The 25041-nt window shown below is 45.2% G+C and overlaps 1 protein-coding gene and 1 long non-coding RNA gene across 6 annotated transcripts in view; one reads left to right on the top strand and one right to left on the bottom strand.

Moving 5' to 3' along the window:
* Window positions 1-25041, bottom strand: part of NCK2 (NCK adaptor protein 2) — a 151107-nt gene that overhangs the window by 92194 nt on the left and 33872 nt on the right. The window lies entirely within an intron of this gene.
* On the top strand, window positions 3594-12498 carry LOC129461562 (uncharacterized). The gene is made up of 3 exons (XR_008650594.2): window positions 3594-3734; window positions 11702-11796; window positions 12366-12498. It is a non-coding gene; the product is annotated as an uncharacterized lncRNA (long non-coding RNA).

The raw sequence follows: 25041 nt of genomic DNA on the forward strand, positions 1-25041 counted from the left end.
CCTCTCTCTCTTGCTTCCGTGTTCTCGCCATGGGATCTCTACGCATCGGCCCCCTTCACCTTCCTCCATGAGTGGAAAGCAGCTTGAGGCCCTCACCAGCAGCAGATGCTGGCACCATGCTTCCTGTACCTCCGGCAGAACCGTGAGCCAAATAAGCCCTTTTCTTTATAAATGACCCAGCCTCAAGTATTCCTTTATAGCAATGCAAACAGACTAAGACAGATGTCCACTATGGAAAATGGAAATGCAATGCTAAAGGCATGTTAAGGATGCCTCTGCAGGCAGCACCATCCCTGCACAGTGGGCCCACCCTCCCATACCACATTTGGGCAAGTGATTTCTGAGTAGAGGTAGAGGGTGCGTGCACATCTTCCCGTTCCACTTCATCATATCAGTTTCCGTCCATTGTTCAGCTTCTCAAGAGTCCTAAATCCTGGCTCACTCCCAGATGATCCCCATTGCTCTAACCATGAATCGTCTGCAAATCTGATAAGCAGGTTTCCAGCTCTTCATCCAAGCTGCTATACAAATCATGGTCAAAGGCAGTAGGCATCTGAGGCCTTCCTGGAGGAGCACTGAACCAGCAGGTGACAGAGCATGGCTGTCCAATTGCTACCAATCTACAAAACAGTTCTCCATGCAGGGATATGGGCCTGCAGCCTGAGCTGGTGAACACACACTGGCTTTGGAATGCAATGCCAGTTCCATCACTTTCTCTCAGCAAGTTGACTAACTCTAGAGCTGGATACTCTAAAAAGCGCCCTGTAAAGTCCCACGTGCTTTTGGTGCACACTCACAGAAAATGTCACTTTGTTCCCCCGAGTGGACACGAAAATGACTCTCATTATAAAAGGGACTGAACCGAGGGCCACTCTGCCCCCAAACACCCAGTCCTTGGGATGAGCTTGCCAAAGAACAATCCCGAGGCTGCTCTCACAGGGTAGATAAGAAGCCAAGCAGGAGGCAGCAAGACAATGCGGATGCAGGTCAGACCATCCCTCCTCCTAACTCCAGCTTGCCTTGTGCCATGGGCCCCTCTCCTCACTCGACTGCTACAGCCAGCACGTGACAAAGGTCTCTGCCATGCTTTGTCCCTCAGTCTTTCTTCTTTTCTGTTAATGTTGTGCACTTTGTTTTGTGTAAATAGACGGTGAGAAGAAAAAAAAAAGAAAAAAGCACATCCCTCAACCATGTGCTGGTGCACACGATGACATGGGGGAGGGGGGAGGCAAGCCGAGTGAGCTGGTCAACAGACATAAGGGCTGCGGCTGGGGGATCTCTACAATGACGTCCAACAAGGGGGCAAATGATCACAGTCCTGTCCCCAAGGAGATGACAGCCTGGCAGGCCTCTAGCCAGTGACCAGGGTTGGAGGGGAGGTCCCAGGGTAAGGAGGCATATTAACACCACAGATTTATGGGACACTCACCTAAGAGGGTCCAACCTCACCAGACACCCTGCAGACATCAAGCCACACTGCATCAAAGAGAAGAAATGCTGACGGGCTCAGCACGCCCAGCTTTCATCTCCATTCAGTAATCTGTTTAAGTATCTCTTCCCTGCTTCTGCTTTTTTCTACATTTAGAAAATTAGAACATTTGCCTGTCTCCAATCTTCTCACACTTCTCCTCTCCTTCAAGGCCCCTCAAAGAATACTAACGGGTCTTCTGCCAACTACCTGGACTGTAATCCCGTGGAACCTCAAGCTTGGATTGAAAAGCAGCAAGGTGCTCTCCCACTCACTTTCTCCCATGTTGAGCTTCAATTCCTTCTTCATGACATTTGTTCTGAAGGCTCTACTTTCAAGATTCTTCTTTTTGACAAACAAAACAAAACACAGATGTTCATGAAAGTTGATCAATGTGCTCCTGCAACTGGTCCCATCAGAAACCAAGCACCAAACCCACTCTCTCGGGTCCATTTATCTCAAACAGACCAAAAACAGGATGAACATTTCTTGTTCTTAGGCCTTAGTAGAACTTTGAGACTAACCCCATCTCAGCTGGGTTTCCGCCTTCTATGGGCTAATCACACACACATATGCCACTCTCACGTAATCCTGAATTGTATTCTATTTTCCTTGGCCTTCAGCACTCAAGTTTAAAGCTCAGGAACTGTGCACCTCAGAATTTCATGCTCTAAAGAGGAAAGGAAACAGATGAATGCTAATGGCAATCATTTACCAACCCTATCCTGGGTACCACAGACCAGACTAGGCCCTCTTCATGCACTATCTCAACGAATCTTTACAACAAGACGACACCTCATTACCCCGTTCACAGCAGAGAATTAGGTGGCGTGCACAGGGAAGACAGAGAACAAGGTGTGCAGTTGGAACCGGAGCCTGGTGACTCAGGAGCCCTTCCTTGGTGTTCACCCTGGGCTTGTGGCCCCCGTGCCGGAGACTAGGGAGAGCCAAACTATATGGTGCAGCCAGGCTGCATGGCTGCATTGACCCTCTCTTCTCACAAAGCAAGGGCTCAGGAGGAAAACTGTCATGGTCTCTGTCAAATGCTGGTGCAAAGACACATCTAATGATGCCACATGATCAAAGATGGCGTTTCCAAATGACAGATTTCCTTATTACCAGAAGCTACGCTGACCAAAGGAAACTCCTGGGAGGGATTCTTACAAACTCTGCAAAATGTAGTGTTTGAGTGTTTCTCTCACTGTTAAAAAAAGTTATATCATTAATGATTTTCAATAAAATTCCCTGATCCTGTCTCCATAGCCAAGAACATAGTGGCAAGATGGCGGAGGGGAAGGCCAGGTAGGATCAATGGCTTCTTGAAATGGATCCATCTTAACCACTTTTAGGCTTGAGGTAGAGGGAAGCATCCCTCCATGCCAAAACAATCCAGTGACCTTTGGGCTGCTATTGTACCATTTATGTAAACATGGTAATTAGCTTTTTATAGGCTTTCATATAGTGGTATTCTGTTTTGTTTTTCTGCTTTGAAATAATAGAAGTTTTCAAATAACTCATAAGCTCGTGTTTGGTGTGGCAGATAAAGAGACAGACTAACGAAACACTAGGAAGCAGGAACATGGGAAACAGACCCAGAGGCCTCTGGGAATTCAGTATACGATAAAGGCACTATCTCAACTCCCCAGGGGAGAGACAGCCTACTCAATAAATGGCCATCTGAAAGAAAGCTGGAGCCACATCTCACACCCACAACAGGATAAATTCCAAAGGCATCCAAGATTTACAATGAAAAAGTAAAAGTATAGAAGGACGTATGGAAAACACCCTTTATAACCCTGAAGGAAGAACTTTTTTTTTTAAACCTAGGACTCAAATTCCAGAAACCATAAAAGAGGGATGAATTCAACTACATAAATATAAAAATTTTTCTTACATGATAAAATATACCACAGGTAGATTCCAAAGCAAATAAAAAGCTAGGAGAAAACATTCACAACTTAGGACACGAAGGACAGATAGGACACAGCGAGAGCTTCTTAAACTTGACACAAGAAAAGACCAGCACACCAAGAAAACCGTGGGCCAAGGAAAACCAGGTAAGAAAATATAAGGCCTTCAAACTGATGCAAAGGGACATCCGAACCTCACTAATATGACACTAAGATATCACCTCTCACCTTTCAGACCACTGGAGATCAGAAAGCGTGATGACAACAACCTGGTATAACTTCCTGATTTTCAAAACTGTACTGTGGTTAAGATGTTAACATCTGAGGAAGCTCGGCGAACAACTCAGAAAAATAAGGTAAGAACACTTTGTATCAATTTCCCTAAATGTATTTATCATGAAGAACCATAGCTACTGCTTTGCTGCCTGGTTCATCTGCTTCAAAGCAGACACCCGCAGTTTATTTTCATTCTGTTGAGATTCACCATCCACATAAACTTAATCACCAGCAACCTCAGTGGGTTAACCACAGGCTTCCCCCATCGAAGTAATCCATATATTTTTTCTTTAATCCAAGCTTACATGTACCTTTGGGGAACTTCACTATTCATATCTGATTATATGAATCAGATATGGAAGATGAAAACAATTTTAACCCTTATTTCTTCTCTCTAAACCAGACCCCAAACTGGTTCACTGTTTAAAGTGTACAATTCAGTGTTTTTTCTCATTGTTAAAAGCTAGACTTGTGGACAGATCTCTTCATTTTATAAAAAGAAAAAAGGAGAACACTGAAAGAAGAAAAAAAAAATGACTCAGGTAACCCAGTTTCAAGAATACTCTGGATGTACAAACAAGAGGCCACGGTGAGGCTATCTGGGCTTCTAGGATAGGAGGGAGGCTTCCCTTGAAGTATGGTTTTGGCTAACTTATTTCTTACCTACACGTTACTCTTTCAAATACATTTTTTCAACAAAATCATCATATCAGAAGAAAACAAACATTACAACAAGCGAACATTAGCTCCTACTCCTTTCATAGAATATTAAATCCTAAAGATACTTATGTTCAAAAACACATCTTCTGGAAGCAGGGGATGATTTGAGTCTAAAATAGATGGATCAAAACCATAAATTAATAAAAATGTGGTTATAATTTCGTTCTCCTAGGAAATGAACCAAATCAGATCACTACAGCTAGTCAGCCCACAGTCAAACCTGACTTGGGACGATTAAACACTTAAAGATCTGCTGTTAGAGCCAGTAGCTTAAAAAAGTTGCGAAGCCATAAATTAACAAGCAGAGTCCACACCAAATTGCTGAAAGGGTTTTTTTCATGCCAAATTTACAAACTGGCTTTCTAGAAGCATCTTGTTTCTACAGGAGGGCAAAAGCTGACAGGAGGCCACAACGTCACGCGTTTTGTTTTAACTGATCATGGTTACGAAAGACTTTGCATCAGCTCACTAAGCCTAAACAGGGAGGCTCCACACAGTCGCTGCAAATCCAGCCACTTCCTGCCCCACTGTTACTACACTCATCTCCAACAGGCCACACAGGGACTCCAACCAGACCAGGCTCCACGCCCCACTCCAGCCACCCTGACCCTAAGACGCTGTCAAGAGAGCAGCCTCCCTCACATGTGTGCAGAGAATTTAAGAACCTCCCTTCTGCTAGTCTGCACAGCCTGGCAGCCTGCTGCTTGGGCATATTGATTTTTTCCCCCTTAGAAAGACCTGGAAACCATTTCTGCCCTTGCACTGCACAATATGGAACCGCATGGCTGGCAGTCTCTTCCGGTCCTAGAACTGTGAGTTCAACACACACCACCCAGAAATAGCACAAATTGGTTTTTATTTCCTGTGCAGAAAAGAAAAATCAGCCAAGGCTTCAGAATCCCATTTTAAAGGTTCCCCTTAAAACACTAGTATAGGAGCTGAAATAGGGGTGTCCTTTCTAAGATCCTGAATTTGGCCAGACAGAAAAGATTAGAAATCAATGTCAACTTTTTTCTTGTGGGTGGGGAAGATGCTGAAAGAAAAGATAGTGGTACAAACTGTGAGTCAAAGGCCTAAAAAGGATTATAAATTTTTATGTCTTAGAGACATAAAGTTAAAATAAAGAAGGGATTGTGATGACTAAATCCATTTCTGCAAGACTATGCTTGTTACCATCATCATAGCAAACACTCACCCCAGCTAGCGGTACTGAACCAACCACAGATAAGTGCTGACACTTACAGGTAACACACTTAATAAAATTTATTTTATCAAGCCAACTCCTGAGAGGGCAGACTAACCTGTGAACTGTCACCACTAATGTCTATAAGTGTTCTAATTATATCTATTTCCTCTCCATGGAATCAAATGTATACTGCATTTACCTGCGTCAAAGAGAAATGCTGATTAGTTATTTTTCCAATTCATTTAATTCATCTGATAGAGGTATGAGAAAGCATAAGGGAAAAAAAAGAAAGGGAGTAAACGTGATGCCGAGAACTTCTGGAATGACACTAAACTGCGGGATACTCTTCATTGCCAAATGCAAAAGGAAAAAAAGCACCATCTCCAGCCTTCCAGCTCCCCGGCTCAGTCCAGACGCTGCCCATCTGAACACCTGAGTTCTGTGCCACACACTCATGTCCCCAGGCCCTCTCTGCAACCAGTGCCAATAACACCCCATGTGCTCCCTGCTCCAATGCCCCCATTCATCCATATTTACATACATGACCCTTAAAACAGCAAAAACATTGAATTATTCACTCCTCTTTTTAGTGGAAATTGAATATTTCTTAAGATCCTAAAGTGAGGCAACAGGAAGTACAGAGATAAGATAAACTGACACAAATCCCCAGCACTCTCCTGTGTGCCACCAATGACAAAACAGCCTTGCAAGAGCAGCAAAGCCACCACTCTGCCCACCAGCCACATATACTTACACACGCCTGCAAGTGATTGTCTTTCAACCCTGAAGCCACAGTGCCCAGAGGGCGGCCAATTCATAGACTATCAACCTCAGTCACTTTCATCCCTGCAGTTGGTATTCCATGTGCATGCACCTAATGAAATTCTGCCTTCTTGAGACCTGTATCATAAAACAGAATTAGCTTTCCAAAAAAAGTTTGATTGCACATATGATTTATACCAGAGCAAACTACAATAGAGCTTTCAAATGCTAAACTGTTTTGCTCTTTTTACAAGACTGGTAATAAAGAATATATCATTGATGTTTTTCATTTTAAATGATTCATGTTTTCCTAAAGTCCTAGATGTAAATACCTAGTTTTACTGAAAAAGACTGGGGGGAGGGCGCGTGGAAGATGAGAGAGGATGGAAGATGAGAGGAAGTGGCGAAGGAAGGAAGTTAGGGAGGAGGGAGAGGTCTAGAGGGAGGAATAATAACTCAAATGCCTGATTGAACATGAGCAGCGTTTCTCACCAGGGGCATAATGACATTTGGGTAATTCTTTGCCGTGGAGCTGTCCCCTTCATTGTAGGATGTTTAGCAGCAATCCACACCCTGCCTAAATTGGTGACAATCAACAATGCCTCAGACACTGCCTGCTGAATATCCCTTGGAGAATGAAATCACCCTGGCTGAGAACCACTGACCCAGCATACATGTAAACTAAATAGACCAAGTTTGTTAACAGCAAAAATAAGACAGGAATATCCATGTATTTTCTAACTCTTTTGGAATATGACTCAAATATTTATGCAGCAGTTGTTATAATTACCCCTTCCAAAATAACTAAATAAACAGGCCCATTCAGTTTAACTTAATATCATGATTAAGTTACAATATACCATATAATTAGAAAACCATCTTTGAACTCTTGCTTGGGAAAAGTGTATAGAGTATGCTATTGCTTATTTGAGGAAAAAAATATTAAAAATATATCACTGTATACACATATGTGTTTGCTCACATTAAAAAGCAATAAATATTATTATACATTTGTCCAAACCCATGGAATGCACAACACAAAGAGTGACCCCAAATATAAACCCTGGACTTTGGGTGATTGGTTTTTGTCAATGCAAATTCACCCATAGAAATAAATGCGGCACCCTGTCGGGGATGTTGCTAGTTCTCATGGGGGAACTGGGTATATGCGAAATCTCTGTATCTTCTGCTCAGTTTTGCTGTGAAACTAAAACTGCTCTAAAAAATAAAACTTTTTTTTAAAAAGCAAGAAATAAAAAGGGGAAAGAAAAAACATCTTTTAAAAATGGTGATGGAAAAGAGTAGGGAAAAAAGAGGATAGAGAGTAGTCATACAAAATAATCATTCTCTGGACATAACCATCTTTGGCTGCGGAACCATGTGAATAGTTTAGATAATAAACTATTTGGGAGGCTGAGGCAGGAGAATAGCTTGAACCCAGGAGGTGGAGGTTGCAGTGAGCCGAGATTGCACCACTGCACTCCAGCCTGGGTGACAGAGCAAGACTCCATCTCAAAAATAAATAAATAAATAAATAAATAAATAAAATAATAAACTATTAACTTTTTTAAAGACCAAAAATTAAAAGCAGAATGAAACAAACTAAACTATAAATTGAGTTGGTGGCTTAAGCATAGAGAGGAATTATCCTGAAAGACTGTGAAATATAATAATCTGACTGTATTTCCCCTGTGAGATAAACCCTAAGGACAAAAACATTTTCAGTTGTTCTCAGTACTTATATGGTTGGCAATTATATTGGTGGGGTTATTTTAAACATTTATATATACTGTATATAAATAAAATACACAAGCAAGCAAAAAAGTCATTACGTAAACGATCCTAGGGACAAAGATTTTCAGCATAAAGGAAATATAAAATCAAATAACTCAGCCAGGCACGGTGGCTCACGCCTATAATCCTACCACTTTGGGAGGCCGAGGCGGGCAGATCACTTGCGGTCAGGAGTTTGAGACCATTCTGGCCAACATGGTGAAATTTTAGAAAATTCTACTAAAAACACAAAAATTAGCCAGCGTGGTGGCAGACGCCTGTAATCCCAGCTACTTGGGAGGCTGAGGCAGGAGAATCACCACAACCTGGGAGGCGGAGGTTGCAGTGAGCCGAAATGGCACCACTGTACTCCAGCCTGGGTGACAGAGTGATATTCTCTCAAAAAAAAAAAAAAAAAAAAAAAAGAGAAAGATACAGTATTTTAGAATCTTAATTTTCAGTTAGAATTATCATGTGAATTTATGTTTAAAAACAAACCAAACCAAACAAAAAAAGCTTTTATCCACTGAAAAGGCTCAGACACAATGACCAAGCCAGAAGCAACCCACAAACTGTAGTGGTCGCCACGGTTCTTTGAAGGCATGCAGACCCCAGCTGGGGTAGGCACTGTCTGAAGGAGCCTGGAGCCCCCACAGCTCCCTGCTTTCCGGTGTGATTACCAAGGACTACAGGCACCTGGCAAGAGAACACAAAGGCCACCTAAGGCAGCTGTCACCGGCCAAGGCTGGGGCAACCTGAGCAGCAATGAGGGTGTCAACTGCAGTGGATAAAAATGCATCCAACATATCTTAAATCATAGTCCCACGACTACTACTAAAAACAAAGAAATAAACAAATTCATTGCACACTTTGGTGGATACTGGGGAACCAGAACTATTTACTCTGAAAACTGCCAAATAAACACGTTAGCCAGTGCAATGCGTACATGACCTAGGTGAATTTCTACCCTGCCTTAACTCTACTTGTCTCAGAAACAGGATGCCTGAGGTCAGAAGCTCCCTGCCTAACCAGACCAGCTGAAACCAGTGGGATCCAAGATGGCAGCTCACCTGACCTCTGAAGAGCCTTTAACTTCATTATCATCTCATTTCCATGCTAAATGACACTCCCACTAGGATCATGACAGTTGACAATCACCATGACAATGACAAGAAACCATACGGGGACAAAAAAGCAGGCAGCACTCTGGTTTCCAGACACCCTCCAGCCATTCCCAGAAAATACATGAATATTCCTCTCCTGGCTTTTAATGCCCAACCCCTTCGTTAAAGATGTCCTACATCTGTGGCTTCCCACCTCTCATGGACTGAGAAGCCAATTTGTGAGCCACACTGCCACTTCTCAATTCCATGGCTATCATATAAAGCCTGCACTGCTTGATGCTCACCTTCAGTTTCATGGGTTGGCTTCATGCCACAGGACAGGAAAGAATCCCACCATTAGGGAAAAGTTGACTTGGTTGGTAAGAAGGGGAAAGACTCCCATCTAAACTGCACGTTGGGGTAATAGCTGACAAGTACTCTCCTCACCTGGCTAGCAAGTGCAGAAGGAGTGACAGAATCAGAAAATCATCACTTTGCAACCCCTGTGTATTACAGGTGGAGGCCATGGCCATCCGGGTTGCACACATGGGCCTCGGCCTGATAGACGCACACATACCACCTAAGGTGCAGCCTTGCCAGAAAATGGCACCAGACTGGCTCTGGATCTGATGTGCAGTTTCTAGGAAGTTCAGGGAGCTAGTCAGCACATTGCAGACTGTGGGAAGCCCAAATGACAAAAGACCTGGTTCTGCCAACAAATCACCTGGCATGGAGAAAGGGAAAAAAAAAAGTTTGGACAAATCAATAGATCATTCAGCCGCATGTGTGGACCTTACATGGATCCTGACTTTAACAACCAGTTGTAAATAACATTTTGAGACAGGTGGGAAAATCAGAACACTGAATGCATACTTGGTAATATTAAGGAATTATTGTTATTGAAATTCTGTAATATTTACAGATGACAGGAATTGACGTCTGGAATTCACTTCAGAAATAATCTGTTAGAGTCTATAGGGGCTTAAAGGATTGGCCATTAATTGATAACTGCTGAAGCTGGGCAATTTATTCTGATTCTACCTTAGGACTACACTGAATATGATGATCTTGACAACTAAGAAATCACATCTTACAAAGAATGTCAAGATCATCATAAAATGTGATAGTTGAAAGGGCCATCAGAAACCACCAAGCAGCAAACCATCTTCTACATATGAAGGCGAGCAAAGCACCTCCCTACCTAGGGCATGGAGCGGGTCAGTGGTGAGGCTGAGCAGGAGGGGTCTCCAAAGTCTCATCCATCTCTCCGGTCACCAAGGCAGGACTGGGGAAGCGTTCCCACGGCTCTGTGCAGAGCCCACAACACAATCAACAGCTTGCTTTTCAGAATCAACTGCTAACCCATTAAGGCTCTTTCTTTTGTTTCTGATTATGCTTAAAAAACACACACACAGAAAATCAAAAAAACATTTTTGGTAGCTTGACCTCTGCTCCTCCCAAAAAGAAAAATCAGTTCACTCGATAAAATCTTGATAATTTATTTGGGTGTTAAATACACAACAGATACGAAAATATTGAGTGGCCTATCAAAACACAACCACCACCAGCAGCTGCGTCATGTTTACATGGATCAAATTATAGACAAAACTCACAAGCTCTACGAAGAATGTACACCACTGATTTGCCTGAATTGTCAAGTAGAAAAACGAAACCCTGTATCCAAGCACTTCAAGAGGTCACTACGATCAGATCTATTACGGAGTCAGTTCGAAATGCTCCTTGCTCTAGAGAAGTTTAAATTAACACAAGAGTGCTCTAAAAACACACAATAAACTACACTGTAATACACAGAACAAATAAGGACATCCCAAAGACAGTGAGCGAAGAGAAATCTGCAGCAGCACTCTGGCCGGTAAGCACGGCGACGGGGCGAGGGTGCGCTCCCTACATTGTTGTTAAGCACTTTACATTGTATATCCTCCCATCGTGAAAGCCACCGAGCCTGGTCACTCTTCTTCTGGAGTTAAGAGAAAAACGTGAAGGCACAGAGGTTACATGGGAGAGGTGAAAAATGACCAGTTTCTTATCAGTGTGGCAGTAATTTACATCACTGCCTCGGGTTTCTCCAGATGAATCAACATTCTCTTACGAATTACTAGAATTTAAATCCTGAAAGGAAGGATTAGAGATCTTCCGCTGTCACCTCTTCATTTAACAAATGAGAAAATGAGGGTGCAGAGCGGCTGAGCCCAGAGCCGCAGGGGCTTCCAAGTGGCTCCCACATACAGTACCCACCCTCTCAGCTGTGTTGCTCATGGGCATTTCCAGAGCCCCAAAGTTTCCTGAGTGGGAGCGGACAACTCTAAGCAGTGCCTTCCAACTCTTGCAGATTCTAACATGAGGAGCACTCCCCTGGCAGTGTGCATCTGTGTGTGATATAAAGGGGAGGGGTTGGGCTCTGGCTGGCTCCTCGCCAAGCCCTGCAGGATGAGGACTTTCCTCCCTTGCCTCGGGCTGACCTGCCATACCCTTCCTTCTTCAGGCACAGCTCAAAGGCCGTTCCCTCCACTCAAGTCTTGCCTATGTGCATCAGCTGGCAGCGAGAGACCCACCTGGACAGCAGCCTTAAAGAAAGAGGTACAGTCTCCTGAAGACAAGCTCCACCCATGTACACTTCTCCCCTAAGGGTGCCCAGAACAGAGGCAGGAGGCACTAAGGGCCTGGCCTGATGCCTTCACCTAAGATGAGGACAGGTGCGGGGGATGCAGTAAGATTTCACATCAAGTGATGACACTCCAGGCAGCAACACCTGGCACACTTCTCAAAGGGCCCAGGAAACGAGGCCTCCAGAGGTGGCTCGTCTCAGTGGGTGAAGTAACAAGAAATGGGGCAGGCGGGGGTGGCCAGGCTCCCAGGCTGCCTGCAGAGGGGTCTCCTCACAGGCACAGCCTCTCCTGGTGCCCAGGCATAGAGGGCTACCCATCCTAAGAGTCAGGCTACTTGCAAGCCTATGGCACTGAGAAGCCCAGGGCTCAGCAACTGTTCCCACTCTGAGTCAGCAGGGCAAGATCTGCTAAAAATAGGTGGTGGGCAATGACGAGAGCTGCAGGAAGCCAAGAAACGAGTCTGTCATTTTAATCCAATCAACAGATCCTAATGACATGCACACTATTTCTAACGGTTTACTTTTATGTCTAAATGTTCAGGTCTATTTGTGGGCTTTGATGAAGAAGAAACGGCTGCCTGTATTTTTAGCTCACAAATCAACTTTTAATTCTTCTCGTTCTACAAATAGGAAGTAACATTCCACAAAGTAGAAGCAATAAAAATTAAGATGTTTTGAAGACAAGCCAATTCTGCTCCTTTGCACTCAATACATGAACATTCTACAGTGTTGGACTCTGATTCCCCTGTCCCCCTCCAGGCAGTGATGGCAAAACACAACATCCATTCGTGAACATTTAGTTGGCGACCACTCATATCCAACCTGTTCATTATCTGATGGTGAGGTGTGCCCTGGCCAGCACCAGCATCACCTGGGGACTTTTTAGAAATGCAAATTACTGGGGCCCACCCCAGACCACTGAGGCAGAAACTGGGGGTGTGTGGGGCAGCAGTCTGTGCCAGAAAAAGCCCTCCCGTTAACCGGGAGCAAGCCTAAGGGGGTTTGAGAATCACAAGCCGGGGAGCAAGGTCCTCACCAGCAGATGATGATGGACAATAAGTGCTTTACAGCTCGTTCCGAAGGCAGGTTTTATTGCTCCTATAAGGATTTTATGTAGCAAGAGGATCGTTTTCATCAGAAAGACTCAGGGAAACATCCCTTCAACTAGAAATAATTCTCTTATGTGTAACAAAGGAGGCTAATGTTTTTCTCATTGAAAAAAGGCTGTGAGGCCAGGCAAGGTGGCTCATGCCTGTAAGCCCAGCACTTTGGGAGGCCGAGGCGGGTGGATCACTTGAGGCCAGGAGTTGGGAGACCAGCCTGGCCAACATGGCGAAATCCCATCTCTACTAAAAATACAAAAATTAGCTGCGCATTGTGGTGCACACTTGTAATCCCAGCTACTCAGGAGGCTGAGGCAGGAGAATCGCTTGAACCTGGGAGGCAGAGTTTGCAGTGAGCCGAGATCACGCCACTGCACTCCAGCCTGGTCAATGGGGTGAGACTCTGTCTCCAAAAAAAAGAAACAGAAAAAAATGATGTGAAGTGCCACATCTAACTGCAAATCTGGCCTCTCACACCCACTATGGGAGCCGAGGGTCCCAGGCCCTCAGCTGAGGAAGGTGGGTGGGGCTCGCTTGGGCGCTGGAACCCTCTGAGTACAAGTGAGGCTGCGGGCATCGGGGGAGGGGGAGATTGGCAGAGAAGTGTGCATTAAATCATTCACAGTCATACCATGTTTTAAATAACAATTTGTCTATATCAGTTTAGAATTCTAAAAAGTTGAATGCAACCAGAATACATTTTTAGAAACCCAAACCAGCAGATAAGAGATCCGCTGCCCTGACTAGTCACCCTCTGTCAAAACACAACAGAATTAACACAGATAGCTTTTGTTTAAAGTACAGAGTATTGGATTACAGTGGCTTATTTGTAACTGATTTAAGCTATATAAGAATGAAGAAAACGAATGAAGGAAAACAAAAAAAAAATTATGCATTCTATGGATAAAGCATATTGAAAGAAAACAAAAAAATAGAAAACTCTAGGAGAAGGCATTTAGAGGTTAGGAAGTTCTGCATTGGCCAATAGAAGTGTCTTATTTAACCTATACATAAGTAATATACAGTATAATAATTGTATTAATAATATAGTACAACTATAGATATATTAAATATAAAAATATATATTGCTTGTATTACTTCTGAAGAATCCCTATTAATGAGAAAAGTTCATTTGGATAGAGTATGATTATAAATATACAAACCAGAGGAAAAAGGAAACCTAAGCATGGAAAAAAGACTGAAACGTCATCATCTCAATGGCGTTGACAGAAATGGAGAAAAGAATTTCCCTCTCCTTTTAACCTACTTTTAAGCAATGGCTTTAACTCTATGAAAATGCATTTTATGGGTGTAGAAGTTTCAAGGGCACAAAAATCCTTTAAGCAAAAGACAGCACTAGTACCTAGGTTTTCTAACTTTTATCTCCAATTCACATAACTGATGAAAAAACTTATCTAGAATTGGCCTCCTTCCTCCCCAATTCTCACTTCTAATCCCCTACACTTAACGAGAAGTGAAAAGAAAGTCAAATTGAGAAGCTTTTTCAAAGCTAGCACCCTCATTTTTGCATCCAAAATGGATCCAAGCAGATCCAACCTTGGAAGGAGACACATCCCAACTCTGATTTGTCCTTGGCTGGTGGCACGTGGAGCCCAGGAGGGCAGGAAGCCCAGGTCTACTCAGTTCTGCCAATGGGCCAGGGATCTACAAGTCGGAGGGGGGGCAGGGGGAGGGTGGTATATGCACATGTTTCTAACAGAATGAGATCATCTTATAACATGGATGTAGCCCAAAATTAAAGCACAACAAGTTATGGCCGTAATCTTCCCATCCACCCACTCCCTCACGGTCATCAAGATGGGCCTTGTTTCCAGCAAGAAGGAACCTGGCTAGTGGAGACGCTCCTGTCGGGGGGGTGCAGTGGTCACCAGTGCACCGCGACACCCCATGAGATGGAGTCTCCACCGCAGGGAGAGACTGAGGTAGCTTCACCGCCTGAATCAGCTCAGGCAGCCCTAATAAAAGACCATAGGCTGGGGGTTTCAACAGCAGGCATTCATTTCTCGCAGCTCTGGAGGCTTCAAGTCCAGGATCCAAGTGCCAGCAGAGTCTGATGGGGGCCACTTTCTGGCTTGCCGACGGCTGCCTTCTCGCTATGTCCTCAAGTGGCAGAGAGAGCTCTCTGCTGTCTCTTTTCAGAAGGGCAGGAATCCCATTATGGGGGCCCCTCAACCCTATTTCCTCAGAGGACTCATCTCCAAATACAGTCACACTGGGGGTTAGAGCTTCACCATGTGAATTTCTGGGGGACACAAAAGTTCGGTCCATTGCACTTGCAGGTGGAAGACTCAGCCCGAGCCTACGAGATATGACCATGTCAGAGCTGAGGCTGGGTCCTGCCCCTTCCACGGCACTGAGCTGAGCTTCCTTCAGTGTGAGGACAACCAACCCAGAAAAGACAAATCCAGCTGAGTGCTCAGGGCTGACGGTCAAAGGTGAGGACGGTGGGAGTAACAGCAGCTGCCCAGTGCCACCACGCCTGCAGCAGGCAGAGCAACACAGCAGAGGAGTCGCAGCAAAGGGCAGAAGAGAGGAAAGCAGGGCATATGCTCACCCCCATCGAGAGCCACCAAGGCCAGGGAGCACCTGGAGGGCACCACGCCAGCTGAAGTTTCGCAGGTCTCCTCCTTCAAGTCTGGACAGTGCTGTTATCACCATGCTTTAGAAAGGAGGGTGCTTGAGCAGCAGAGGTAAGGGAGTCAGCCTAAGGCCTAAGGCTAGGGTGGGAGAAGGGCTGGCAGAAGGCACTGGCCCAAGAGAGGCAGAGGGGAACAAACCCAGAAGGAAGCAATGCGTGGGGAAGGTAGAAGGGAGGAGAGAGTAGAAGCTGGGCCTGGAGGAGGCAGAGAAATAAGAGACAGCGATGGAGACAGGAAGCCCTGCCCTGGGATCCAGGAGAGTCAGGCCAGGCCACAGCCACCACAGAGACACGGTGCTTATCAGGCCTCACCCTGAGGCAGCTATGTGGAGTGTAATTTCACTCTCATAACCGTGTGAGGCCGGCATTACCTCCTTTTCCTAAAGGTGTGGATGAGTCTGAGCTAAAGGAACTGACTCAGCATCTCATGCCTAGAGAGGAGCAGATGCAACACTCCAGCAGCGGCCAGGGCCACCTCCAAGGCTGGTGGCCAAGTCTCCAAAGGCAGAGACCTTTCCAGACAGGCCCAAGACAACATTCCCAGCCTTCCCGAACTCCCATCCTGTCCCCAGCCTGCCCACTGGCCATTCCCAGGGCTGATGGAATGAGTCCATGCTCAGAGCCAGGCCTGACACATAGCACGTGCTCAGTTAATGGTCACTACTGTTATTACATAGATTCAAAATAAGCATCATTTGTTATTAGAGTCATTTGTACACATATTTTTTTTCATCCCTGGTGCTGGGATTGTTTGTAATTTATCGTTCAGTCCACAACACTAATCATACTGCCCTAGATACAACAGAAGATCAATAAAAGGCTGGCTGGATGAATGGATTAATTAACTGATAGAGAGATGCGCAGTGGAAGGGACGTGAGCATACGGCAAATAAGGCAGAAGGTAAATGAGAAAATTGACAGATGGGCAAAGAGTGGACACACACACGTTTATGAAAACACAAAAAATTGGCAAAAAGTATTAAGTCCAGGGAATCAGTCGCCCAAGTTAAATAATTTGGGTCTCCCTGGAGCATCATCTAGACAAAAAGTATTGCACTGCTACCAGGTATCACATTTATTTTCTTCAGCACATCAAATGAGAACGGCTAAATAGACTCAGCACTTACCAGGAGTCGCGCGCCCGACCTTCTGCTGACCCTCAGAATGACATTTTGGGTGTGATCGGGTTCTCCCAAGCTTCGGCTTATAAAGCACAAAGGCAAACTCAACCTCGGCAGGGTTGCCCCAGACTCCCTGGTTGGGCATACCTGCAAACACCTGAGTGGATGTTGGGGCAGCTCAGAGCCAATCCTGTGGCTTCCACTCTATTGGTGCTATTGGAGATTGAGCCTTTCCCTTTACTGTTCACAGCGGGAAACTTGTCAGTGGGTCCACTCAGGTTACAAGGAAAACTGGGCAGGCGGCATTAGATTTTGTATTGGCGGTCTTTTGGTCGTGTCACTTTGGACTCTGTCTGAATAGCAGGAGTTACACTCACATGTCTCCCCATAGGACAACACAAAGACAATTTTTTCCTGTGTCCACAGACATCTCAGGAAGCTTCCCACTAGCCTCCTTGGCCAGGACGGGGGAACTATCCTCTGGTTCTTTTTGTGCTTGGACACAAACAGCACGGCCACCTCGACTCCCAGTGACACTGTAAAGAACCAGCTGCCGCTCGTCCCTGTAATCCCAACACTTTGGGAGGCCGAGGCGGGCGGATCATGAGATCAGGAGTTAGAGACCATCCTGGCTAACACAGTGAAACCCTGTCTCTACTAAAAATACAAAAAATTAGCCAGGCGTGGTGGTGGGCGCCTGTAGTCCCAGTTGCTCAGGAGGCAGAGGCAGAAGAATGGCATGAACCCGGGAGGTGGAGCTTGCAGTGAGCTGAGATTGCACCATTGCACTCCAGCCTGGGCGACAGAGCGAGACTGTCTCAAAACAAAAAAACAAAAACAAACAAAAAAACAACTACGTGCTTCAGAAAGCATTTCGAATTGGCAGGCTGCCTAAGTGCACGTGCGTGTTCCTAACTTTACTCATGTATCCTATTCTGTCAGTATCTGAGGACACACTCTGTGCATATCCTAAGAATGTTGAAACGCGAAGTGTGGGAAACACGGGCCTGGAACAATGGCTGCTGAGGAAGGGATGGACCTCAACAGACACACTCCTCCTCCAGGGGCAATTCTGATGGTGTTACAGTTTCCACTAGACTAAATGAGAATCTTTTATGGCAAGCATTTGTAACTCCCTGCCTAACCACAGACATGCTCAATTTAAATGGGATTATTATAGAAATGATAAAAATGCATTTATGCTCACCTACATTGTAAAGACCTGAATACCTCTCTACACTGTACTCTCCACAAGGATGACATGTCATTCCTTTGTGGACTCTAGCACAGTTTCTGGCACATAGTGGAAACACAAATGTATCTTGAATTTAACATGCCCCTTCACTTCAATATAACCAGCATCAATACTTACTAGCCTGAAAGGCTGCTTTAAACAGCTTGAGATGTAAGCAAATTAAACTCTCCCCTCCCAGTTCAGCCCAAGCCCATATGACCACCACAAGGAGTCCGATCAGCAGGTGGGAAAACTGCTCCCCAGAAATGCCACTGGGGTGAGAAAAGGGATGGCAACTTCCTATTAGAAATAACAGCCGGGCGTGGTGGCTCATGCCTGTAGTCCCAGCATTTTGGGAGGCTGAGGCGGGCGGATTACTTGAGCCCAAGAGGTAAAGGCTGCAGTGAGCAGAGATGACGCCACTGCACTCCAGCCTGGGTGACAGAGGGAGAGCCTCTCTCAAAAAAGAAAAGCTCCCAGTGACGCTTTCCTGAATGAAAACGAATTTCATCACTGCCAATGCCACGCATGGCGTTGAGGCCAGCCAGGTGCCACAGAAGGGACCTGCCGTCCAGCTGAGGCAGGTCCTGCTGCTTACTCAGTGACCTGCAAAGGCAATGGCACTCTGTCTTCTGCAGAGAAAGGGTGTTTCATTTTCCCCTGCAAATTCCGAATATATCCACATTTCTGATTGCTACAAGGCAGTACCATAAAGGGAGAAGTGAAACAACTCCCACTTTCTGGGAAGAAATGCCCTTGTTTCCAGCTGCAAAACCCTCTCTGTGGGGAAGCGCACTGAAGTTGCTCAGGAACAGGCCACCTCTCTTATAAAGAGTGGAGGTCATCATTTTTCACCTATTAGAGAAAAAAACATCATCTGAATACATTTATGTAGGGCTATTACCCAGAATATTTACAGAGTTTCTTCGTGCTAAGGTATTTTATGATGCTCAGAGGAACAAGGTGGAAAAAACACACCACTATTCTCCACGAATGGCTGCCTTCCTAGTAACTGCACCCACGGTGGCAAATACTGCAAATTAACCCGTGCCTCGGTGGTGTACGAAGCTTCCCACAAGCAGGTGAAGATGAAGAGCTGAGGCTGGCTCAGACAGGCAACGCTGCATCGAGCTGTTTTTACTCTAAATAAAAACCATGTTCCACGCGGGCCTTCACGGTGCTACCCCAGAACACCGGCACAATTTAATGCCTCACTCAGAGGAAGGAAGCGCAGGGAAGTCTCCTCTAGTGACTCTTAGATTAGAGGCTCCCCAAAGGAGGAAGGGGATGGGGGCCCACCCAAGCTCTAGCGAGGCTACAAACAGCACGCAGAACTTTCCACTGCCATTACTTTCCATCTTCAAAAGATTACATATCATCTTAAAGAAAATTCAAAGTGAAGTTGGCTTCCTCAGCTGCAGCGGCAGAAAGCAAAGCAGCGCTGCAGAGAAAGTTAAACCACCTCCCAGGGCTCTGGCCTTCTGCAACTCTTATTCTAAGGCAGCTTCCCCATCTATCTTGTTCCACGGTTGTATCCCAGGTACCCAAAAAGGCCCTGGCCTTAAGGCCTACCTGTTGCAAATGATAGTCGACCGACTCGGCTGCAAATGGGGCTTGTTATGATGCCGGAAATAAAGGTGAGGCTGCCACCCTCTTCAAGCCGGTGAGCACGACTGTCTGGAGTAACTGCCCCCTAGGCCTCTCCAGTTGGGAACGCTGGGGACAGTGAGTACTAGTCACTGGAAGCCAGCTCTCAGAGGCAGGTGCTGTGGCTGCCAGAGCTGAGCACAAGCCTAACAGCCTTTGCAACCTCCTCTTCTCCCCGACATCCACTTCGCCTCTACAGGCAGCTGCAGCCCGTTTTGCCAAATGATTTCAACGGGCCGGATCCTCCCACTCTCAGAAATGATCAGGTTCTCTCATTTGACATTGTATGAGGAGAGCTAAATTAGCCATGAAAACAAAACTGCTCTAACAAAGTAAAAAGTACTAAAACCAGATACTACCTATGCATGGAGTTCAAGAACGAGAGGATGAAAACATAAGACACTTCACATAACCAGCATTCCTCAAGTGAGATTTTGTGTAGAATTTAAAGTAACTTTAATACCTAAGAAAAGAGTGTTTATTATATAGACTGTTTCTTCTCAAGTCCTCAAATGGCCATGAACCCAACTCTGACACCTGCTGTGGATGGAGTGGAACTAGTTTTAGGGAGATTTTTGGTGGCAGAGAGAGAAGGCAGATCACTAATCCCCTTGGGCTGGTGGAAGCCATCAGCAGGATGTGCCTGATAATCTGTCCATCTAGACCAGAAGGAAGGGCCACCCTGAGTCCCCGGGCCCAGCCACCCCACCTGTCCACAGCCAGACCAGGAAGGTTGTCCTCTTACTCCTATAAAGAGAGGGGAAAGAGATGATCAGTGACAGACTCCCACTCTCGCGGAAGCACAAAAGCAACTTCCCACAGTCATAACAAGAACAGAGTGAGGAAGGAATGGACCTCAAACCTGGGAAACCAGATCTTTGTCTTGGAGCTCCTCCCTCAGCTTGAGGGACCTGATGGGCCTCAGTTTTCAGGTAATTTGGACATTCTCAACTTCATAGTCAAGAAACTGACAGCTGTATGTACCTAATTCAGTTAAAAGCATTTACGGCAAGAAATATACAGGGAAGATTATATATGTACATATACCAGTTCATTCAGTAAATGCCTAATGAGCCCCACTATGTGGCCAGAGTCCTTACCACAGAGTCATTCCAACTGGAGAAACAGACATGTCTACAGATTATCGTACTGCAGAGAGGTGACAGCTCTGTCACAGACAACATAAATTGCAGGATTATCACTTGCCAAGCCACAGGCTCTGTACTTCTCATGCACCGCTCTTTATTATAAACCTAACAACTATCTTACAAGACTGCTATAGTCCCCATTTTTCAGATAATAAAACTGATGCACAAAGACCTTTGCCAGCCCAAAGTCACACTAAGGCAATGGCAGGCCATGATTCATGCCAGCAAACCAGATCTTAACTGCTAGGCTATACTGCCTTCCAGGAATAGTGCAAAAATATTAAGAAACAGACATACATGGACTAGAAGGCCAAGGAGGGTCACTAGTTCTGGCTGGGGGAATCCTGAAGGCTTTAAAAGGGAGACTGCATTTAGTCAAGTCTTGCAGTGTGGGAAAGGATGAGTGGTGGAGGTGGAGGCGGAGATGGGAGAAGGCTGCCCCTGTGTCAGCAACAGGACCTGCAAAGGCACAGAGGTGTAAAAAAGTGCACGGCTCCTTTGGGAATACCTAGGGTAATCATGTTCATAAAATTCACAAGGGCTGAATGGTAGAAGGTGGAGCAAAGATCAGATTTTAAAGGTGCTTTGACAACACGAAGGCACCTCCAGGAAATGGGAAGCTAATGGTTTATAAGAAGAGAAGTAAAACAATTAGACCTGTATCTCCAAAAGCCAACCCCAGTAGCAATGGAATAGGTGGGTGGGAGGGAGAAAAATCTGGAAGCAAGAAGACAGGAAGACCATGACCAGGTGAGAGACAAAAATCTAGATTTGGGCAATGAGAAAAGAGAGGGTCAGTTACTCAAGGCTGGGTGACTGTGGTAGTCTGTTTGGCTGGCTGTAACAAAATACCACAGACTGGTGGCTGATAAACAAAGGAAGTTATTTCCCACAGTTCTGGAAGCTGGAAGTCCAAGATCAAGGTATCAGAAATTTCAGTGTCTGGTAAGGGCCTCCTTCCTGGTTCCTACACGGCGGCTTCTTGCTGTGTCCTCACATGCTGAAGGGGTGAGGGGGCCCTCTGGGGTGTCTTCCGTAAGGAAATTAATCCCATTTGCAAGCACTCCCCTCTTACCACCCTAATCACCTCCCAAAGGCCCCACCTCCAAATACCATCACCTTGGGGGGTAGGATCTCAACATATGAGGGACACATTCAGACCACATCAGTGACCAGGGGCTCTGATTGGTGACTGATGTTTCAGCATAAATACAGACAGCACCCCTCCCACTCTCAATAGTGCCCAGGTATAGATGACAAAAATGTGGTTATTACTTTATTCAACATCTATATGGATGTGACACAGGACATGAGAGAGAAGCAGGATTTGAGGATGAACATTAGAATTTTAACCCAGATACCAAATGAAAATGAGAGAGGCAGAGAGAGAGAGAATGTGTGTGTGTCCTTTAGATGAATGTGTGTGTGTGTGTGTGTGTGTGTATATATATATATACATATATATATCCCATATTATGGAAATAAATGTGACAGACATCTAAATATTTATGACTATCAGGTCCTAACTTAATCTAGGTGCTAAGAAGCAATGGTTTTATTAATAGAAATTTCACTTTAAAGACCTTCCAAATATTCTACAATAAATATTTATTATTCTTGATTAATCTTGCAACCAGAAATTTTAAAACAAAGGAAATATGCTTCATTTCTAGTGCATCCAAAATATGCTCAGTTAAAATAATGCCATTGAATAAGGTAAAGGCAAAACTGGAAAAACAGAAATTAGAGTAGTTTATGAAAAGAGTAGAATTGAATTAAATAACCCAAGGAAGCATAAACAGGAGGTCTTGAGAATTTGCTGAGCTGTGAAGTATGTGGATATGTACACACTATCCTGAGGGAGAGGGTGAAGGGGGTCTCGTAGGCTATGGCATTCAGGCTGTTTTCCCCATATCAGTTCCTCCTTCCTATAACTAAGGGAATTAATCCATCATACAGAACATGAGGACTCTACAAAGCTACATTTCTGCTAGGGAATTAGTAAGTATATGTATGTGAGTGTGTGTTTTAAATCATGGTCTGACCAACAGGCTCAATTCAAAAGCTGATTGGTGGGGAAAAAAAAAAAATCAAAGCTCTTTCCTCCTCTCCTCCACCTGCATACGTCCCGTGGGCGGAGAACAAGCTCTCTTTTCCATCTGCCCACAAGGCCAAGTGTAAAGCACAAAGAATGGGCAGTCATTTTCAGGTCTCCAGCCAGGAGGCTGCACCCACCTCCAGGAAGCCAAGTTCAGCTGGACACAGCCACCCACCACTTGGTAGGTGGCAGAGATGCAGCCATATTCAGACAGATTGAAGCTCTATATATAATAATCACATGGCAATCAACTTAAAGTATCCCCTTTAGTTAATTAAAAAAGATTAAAAGCCTCGAGTCTAGGTGTTTTCCGTTTTCTTCAGGAGTGATTTTAGTAAACACATTTTATGATGGATTCTTTTTTTTTTTTTTTTTTTGAGACGGAGTCTTGCCCTGTTGCCCAGGCTGGAGTGCAGTGGCACAATCTCGGCTCACTGCAACCTCCCAGGTTCAAGCGATTCTCATGCCTCAGCCTCCAGAGTAGCTAGGACTACAGGCATATGCCACCATGCCCAGTTAATTTTTGTATTTTTAGTAGAGACAGGGTTTCACTATGTTGACCAGGCTGGCCAAAAACTCATGACCTCAAGTGATCCACCTGCCTCAGCCTCCCAAAGTGCTGGGACTACAGGTGTGAGCCATTGTGCCCAGCCTTATGATGGATTATTAATGAAAATTATTCTCAATTATTTCTCAGTTTTAATACTTAAATATTGAATTTCCAAGTTTAAAAAAGATATTCTTAAAGCATATTCTTAAAGCTCTTAAAAAAAAAAATTATCTCAATTAGCCAGGTATAGGGGTGTGTGCCTGTAGTCCTAGCTACTTGGGAAGCTGAGGCAGGAGGATCACTGGAACCCAAAAGTTTGAGGCTGCGGCGAGCTATGATCACACCACTGCACTCCAGCCTGGGCAAGAGAGTGAGATCCTGTCTCTAAGAAAATAATAAGAAATGAAAGAAAATAAAAATAACCATTATCTCAATTGATACACATAACCAGTGCAGTAACAAGGGCATGATTTCCCAGCCTAAGGAGAAACGTGCAGAAACTCCAGCTAATAGGGGCACCTTTGGTTCACGCAGACACCAGCATCTTGCATTACTCTGTGAGAGTTCGCTCTGTGGGCAAATCCCCATGGAGAGGCTACCCGGAACCAAAGGCCTCCTCCCTCTGCCACCACCACTCTTCCCCGGTCCCCGTGCACATGGGCTTAAGGGCAAGTGTGTTCTTACACACGACCACTTCCCACGCCACAGAGGATGGTCAGCAGATGTAGTCAGAGTGGGCGGCTGACCAAACTGGGCCAAAGCAGCTCTTTCCTGAAGGCTAGAACACAGAACAGATCCTGAAGGCTCCAGCCTCTGCTGGAGACACATGCCTCCAGGATGTTGGCAAAGGTCGCTACCACATGTGCTGGGATAGGGACGGCCAGTCTGTAATGTGCAGAGGGATAGAGCTGAGAGGCAGGGGGCTTTCTAGGTCCCCAATCCCCCTCTAAGCCCTGGACCCAGTCCCAGAGGCCTGCCAACATCTCCTTCACAAGACACCTTGTCCTTAGGACAAATTTCTCTCACTTCACAGAGCTCAATGGGGTTTCTTTTACTGCCACCTTGACAGCTCCTCCAAGCACAGCTGAAGAAGGTGAGGAGAAAAGGCAGGTGCAAATAAGGGAGCTAGGAGAGACTCAAAAAGTCCAGGTCTCAAACAAAAGAACTTTCCACGACAAGAAGACAGGCAAAGGCTGAACTGCTAGGTGAAACCAAGGTGCTGCTGCTGGAATCCTGTGAGCTGTCACCCCAGTACCGATCCTCTCTTCAATACGAGCACAGAACTGCAAAGGGAGCTCAGCGTTTTCAAGATGCACATGTTTGTTTCCTGCGTGACATGAGCAAACAGTTCCTACCAGGGCTTCAAGTGGTCTGCCCCTCCACCCAGGACATATGCACCACAGAACCACAGTGTTCACAGTGGCTCTACACACAGGACCTTGATAGGAACTGTGCACATCGGTGTCCACAGACTATTACCCGGAGAACAGCTGCAACTGTGTCATTTATAGTCATTTCCACTGGCCAAAGCAGGTCATGTTAAACTTTTCATTTGTTTTGTTTTTCCATTTTGGTGTGTGGGTATAATCTGCATGATTATCAATACCCTATTTCCATTGATCCATACAGAAAATGCACAGCACCTACCACTCTCCAC

This window comes from Symphalangus syndactylus, chromosome 14 (assembly GCF_028878055.3).
Source record: "Symphalangus syndactylus isolate Jambi chromosome 14, NHGRI_mSymSyn1-v2.1_pri, whole genome shotgun sequence".
In the NCBI taxonomy this organism is placed as follows: Eukaryota; Metazoa; Chordata; class Mammalia; order Primates; family Hylobatidae; genus Symphalangus; species Symphalangus syndactylus.